Source organism: Peromyscus maniculatus, chromosome 11 (assembly GCF_049852395.1).
Source record: "Peromyscus maniculatus bairdii isolate BWxNUB_F1_BW_parent chromosome 11, HU_Pman_BW_mat_3.1, whole genome shotgun sequence".
NCBI lineage: Eukaryota > Metazoa > Chordata > Mammalia > Rodentia > Cricetidae > Peromyscus > Peromyscus maniculatus.
In genome coordinates, this window is record NC_134862.1 from 74,068,997 (window position 1) to 74,074,593 (window position 5,597).

Consider the following 5,597-nt stretch of genomic DNA (forward strand, 5'->3'; position numbering starts at 1 on the left):
CTGTGCTGTGCCTCAAGCCCAAGCCCTCACTCACGCTAGGCAAGCTCTCTACTATGAGCTACAGCCCTGGCCCTTCTCCACATCACCTCTGTGCTGGACCCTACTGCACTCTCCCCACATTTTCTTGGTCATTCTACAGCACCTAAATTTATCAGTCATATAGTATTGGCAAATTCCTGGACTTGTAAAGGACACCCAGGGAGCCAAGAGCCCATTTGCCTTCTTCGCCACTTCCATTACCAACTCATCAGACTCCCCGGACAGAAAGGAAAAACCACTCTGGTTGTAGTGAGCTACTGATGTGATGATGTCTGGGTTTTACTAACTATCAGCATTATGTGATGCTTTTTTTTTTTTTTTTTTTTTGGTTTTTCGAGACAGGGTTTCTCTGTGTAGCTTTGCGCCTTTCCTGGAACTCACTCTGTAGCCCAGGTGGGCCTCAAACTCACAGAGATCCTCCTGGCTCTGCCTCCCGAGTGCTGGGATTAAAGGCGTGCACCACCACTGCCCGGCGTATGTGATTCTTTAGCGTCTAGAAATAACAGGTCAATGCTAACTTCATGAAAATAAAGGAAAGAATTCAGACTTATGACCTCCTCCAGAGTGCAGAAATGTGGCTTCAGGACATAGACTCACTGAGTAACCCAGGCTGTTTGGGAGGAATGGTGTACTCGCCTGTGATGAATGGTTAAAGCCAGTAGGGGCTGTGGAGCTTTCTCCTAAGGGGCTTCAGATTCACAACCTTGCACTCAGCTTAAAGGAGCCTCCCACACTCTCTCTAAGCCACAACTTGTTTTGTAGCTTTTTTTTTTTTTACATATCTCCAAACATATTGTGGATATAATATGCAGGGATGCATCACTTAATAACAGAGATAAAAGATACAACATGGGATACTATTTTAGGACAAACTACTTTTTTAGTAAATAGAAGCATAGTAAAACTAATGATGAAAGCAAATGTGTGATCCAAAGTCGAGTGTTACATCGTGCACAATAATTACCTGTATTATGTCCATATGATTGCCAGCAAAGCATCACCACAGATGCCTGAGTGATGGGTGGCACTAAGACATCACTTGCTGACAAGACTTTCTAAGTTCATTATAATCCTATAGAGTACATTCCTATATGCAGTCACATCATTGACCAGTTGTGTGGCATATTGCCTAGGTTACAGCCAGCTATTGCAGATTAAGAATGTCCCTTTAAGAGTAGTTTGTTTCCTAGTGAGACTATCTTGGAGAAGACCAAATTTTCATTTGAAGTCGTTATCAACTGGAGATAGCTTCTGGGTTAGGGCCACGTGTTCACTTCTCCTTTCAGCTCTAGGACCACCCCATCTGGTGCAGACCCATGCAGGCTCTGTGCATGCTGCCTCAGTCTCTGTAATTTTATACGTGCATCTTAGAAGGCCTTGTTGGGGTCGATCCTCCATCCCTTCTGGTTCTTACACTCTTTCTGCCTCCTCTTCCACAGCATTCCCTGAGCCTGAGGGAAAGGATTTAGGACTGAATGTTCCAATGTCTCTCACTCTCTGCACATTCTCTGGCTGTGGGTCTCTGTATTTGTTCCCATCTGCTACAAGAGGGAGTTTCTCTGATGATGTCTGAGCAAGGTGCTGATCTATGAGCATAATAGAATGTAAGTAGGAGTCATTTTACTGCTGATCTATGAGCATAATAGAATGTAAGTAGGAGTCATTTTACTGCGGTATTCATTTAGTGGTATTTGGTTTCCCCCTAGATCCTTAGGCTATCTAGTCTCAGATTCTTAGTCATCCAAGCTGTATCAGGTATGGGCTCCATTTCATGGAGCGGACCTTAAGTCAAATCCGTTATTGGCGGCTGGCTATTCCCACAAGTTTTGAGCCACCATTTCATTAGCATATCTTGTAGACAGGAAACCACTGCAGATTGAAGGGTTGTGTCTGGTTTGGTGTTTACCTTTCTCTTTTGGTGGTGTGCAGAGTACCTTCTGATACCAAGAACAGTGGCCAGGATGAAGGGTCTACTCTTAAGGGTAGGCCACATGTCCAGTAGTAGAGGGCCAACAGAAAATGAGCTCAAAGGCATCCTGGAGGCTCCTTGTCTCATAACATTGTGTTGGGGGAGGGGAGGCTTTCCTTTCTTTTTCTTTTTTCTTTTGTTAATTTGACCTATTCTATTTTTATTTTTTATTCATTTTTTCTCTCTTTTTATCCTACAGGTCCTTTGCATATATATTACGGCTTCCAGTTTTGTGTTTTCATGGGATTCCTGGGTGTGCAAACAAGGGGGTCTCTGAGTCTGTATCAGTTTCTCGAACATTTTCTTGAGCTCTTTTCCTTCTGTTTCTTTTGTTCTATTTCCGGTGTGTTTGTTTTTGTTTTATCTCATTATATCTTACTTTATTTTATTTTATTATTATCTCTTAGAAACCTGTTTGCTTTCTAATGAGAGACAGAAAGTGGTAGATTAGATGGAAGGGGAGGTAGGGAGGAACCTGGAGGAGTAGAGGGAGGGGAATCTGTAATCAGGATATATTGTGTGTGTGGGGGGGAACTATATATATATTTTTAAAAATGTCTTTTTAGATGGCCTGCTTGTAGAAAAATTCTCATTTCTTCTTAAAACATAGGCAAGAAGCCATAACAAGTCTTTTCTTGGGGTTCTCCTATGAGAATTCTATTTTTTTTAATCTAATAAAAAGTGAGTGGTTCCCTGCACTTATACAATGCACAGCATCCATTTATGTGTTCAAGAAATGCTTATTGTGTCGTCTACTGTTTCAGTCACCAGGGATCAAACAATGAGATCAAGCCTCTTCTGTCCTCAGCCTAAGCAGAGAAGATCAATGAAGAATGTTCAGGAGCACAAGCAGGTGGACATGCTTTGTCGAGTAGTGGTAAATTCTGTGTAGAAAACCAAATAAAAGAGAGGGTGAAGAATGTATGCTGGTACGGCTCCACTTAGGTCCATGTCAGCTTCTCCTACAGAATGAATTGAGCTATAATCCAGCCCTGCAAATCTGCTCACCCTTTCCAGGGGAGAAGTCTAATTTTTCTGTGAGACAATCTTACTATAATCTGAAGTTTGGGAAGTGAAGCAATTTTCTTAATTGAATGCAAAGGCATGTGCTCTGTGAGATTGGATTCTTCTAGAATTGGGTTTGTAGCAGGAAGATACGGATTTATGGCCAATACAGGACCAATGAAATTATAAAGGGTACTAGATCTACTGGAAATGCCAAGTAAATGGTCTTTCTGACTCATGGTCACCCTGGTGCTTCTGAAATTGCCTTTCTTAGAAATAGGAAAAAAACAAAAGTTGCACTTACGCGATTTTGCCTAAACCAAGACACAGTCTGAACTCTTTTTGAAGAAAGCATGACAAGAATAATAAGTGTAAACTTCTAACAGCAATTTCTGTGTTGTTTTCCTTCTTTTTTCAAATAAATTATAAAAATGTGATGATTTGTTGTTGAAGAACATGATGAATGGAGAAATTGTCACTGGGTGTATGAATTACTTTTCTTACCACACTGTGACAGAATGCCTGATGTAGTCAATCTGTGGAAGAAAACATAAATTTGCTCACAGATTCAGCAATTTCAGTCCAGAGGCCTTAACTACTGATTCTGGCTGGGCCCCTAATGAGGCACAAATCACAGAGGCAGAGACACGGAGAGGAGGAGGCTGTTGATCTCGTGATGAGCAGGGACAAGGCAGAGATGTTCCAAAACAAGACACAACCCCTCCCAAAATTCATCCTCTAGTAAGCCAGTCTCCTAAGGGCTCCGCCTCCGCCCCTCCCCCCCTCCTCCCCGCCCCACACCACCAGCTGGGGACTGAGCATCAACACATCCACCTGTGGGGAACATTGCATATTCAACCCTAACAGCACAGACATGGTACCTGACATAAAGCAGAGCAGAAACAAGAGGAGATAAATTGTTTTCCCTTCCCTGAGGCATGGGAAACAAAGAGACTGTTGGCGACAGTGAGGATGCTGACTACTTTTCTGAGACTGTTTCGTTTCTCTTGGAAATCATGGAACCCAAAGTGATTTAGTGTGTGGCTTTCGTGGACAGAGCTGTTTTCCAGAATCTAATCTCCAAACGGCACTAATTCAAGAGAAGACCCACCTGGTTATAAAATGTCTGAATGGCAAATGCTCTCTGAAAGACACACTTTAGTTATTTGCTCACACGTGTAAAAGTTTGAGGCTGGTAAGTGTAATGCACTAAGAGTCCTTAGGGAAACTTCTTTAATGAATAGAGATAATTTGTAAGTAGTAATTATTAACATACTACAGACTTGAAAATGTGTTTCTCTTAAATTCACCTTACTCCATCCTGCTTTCCTCACTAATATCTTAAATTATATAACAGTTTAAACAACTATAATTCCTGATCCAAAGAGCTCAATGTATTATTACTAACATTTTGGATCTCCTTTTCCTGGTCATCAAAGATACACAAAGAAGACAAAAATCATAGTGGACAGAGGGGTTTGGAAATAGGAGAGGAAAGGGAGAAATGATGTGTTTTAATTTTTTTAAATGAAAAAAATGTGCAACCTAATTGATTTCATTCAACAAATGATCAAATGAAGAACTCCCCCACCCATTAAATCAGATCAAAGAAAGAGCCCGATTAATATATAAATATCTTAAATTACTCTTTACTATGACAAAACCGTCATAATATCATTTTCCTTCCAGCTTTTTTTTCCCAGAAAGTTCTTGACCTGATTTGAGCAATTTAGCACTACAAGAACTTTAACATTTATGACGCCAAACCTAAATTTTCCACCATCATTGGCCAAGGGATTTCTGTGATTTTTTTTAGCACTAAACATAGAAATTAGATTTATGTTACCATTTGGATTATTTTTCCATTTTTTTATTTGTACTAAGCTTTAAAACCACTTTAAATGCCTCTTAATATTTTATGAGCAGCATTTAGTGCCTGAAAGTGCTGTCTTAGGTGTTCATGCAACTGGTCTGACCTATATTTTAGAACTGTTCGAGCATGGCTTCCAAGGGTATTTCTGCAAATGGCTATCTTGAGTGTTGTTTTAGACTTCTTCCTTTCCACTAGTTTCATAATGACAGATCCGTTCCAGGATAATCCGTTACCAAGGGAGTGGATAAATATCAAAGAAAAGGAACATCATCTCTGCTAAGTCCCTTGTCCTTCAAGTTTACAAAACTCTTTATATGGTTGAAACAATTGAGACTTGGAAAAAAACGATTTAGGGTAATAAATAATAAAATGTATGGTTTGAGGACGAGACTGGCATTCTGTATGAGGCTCCTCCGTGGTAGTGTGTTTCATTTGCTTTGAGCCTGGAAATAGTGTTTTGTTTTTCATGCTTTTAAAGGAAAACAATAAAACAGATAAAGAAGAGACAACAAGCCTTCCTGAAGGAGAAAAGTAACTCCTGAAAGGGAAGGAAGCAAGCTGCTCGCATTGGTGTTCTGGGATGAAAACAATGACCATCCTCTGTCTGAAAGTACTGGAAAGGCTGACGGAGGGGTGCTGTGTGACTAACAACCCCCAAGACAGGAAGCAGATTGTCTAGGCTGGCCGCTACCTTGGGAGCCTGAAGCTTAG

General features: G+C 40.8%; 1 long non-coding RNA gene across 1 annotated transcript; it reads left to right on the top strand.

The window, feature by feature from the left end:
- The first annotated feature begins 1,377 nt into the window (after positions 1–1,377).
- Positions 1,378–2,890, top strand: LOC143267722 (uncharacterized). The gene is made up of 3 exons (XR_013043147.1): positions 1,378–1,643; positions 2,208–2,285; positions 2,773–2,890. It is a non-coding gene; the product is annotated as an uncharacterized LOC143267722 (long non-coding RNA).
- Positions 2,891–5,597: the final 2,707 nt, after the last annotated feature.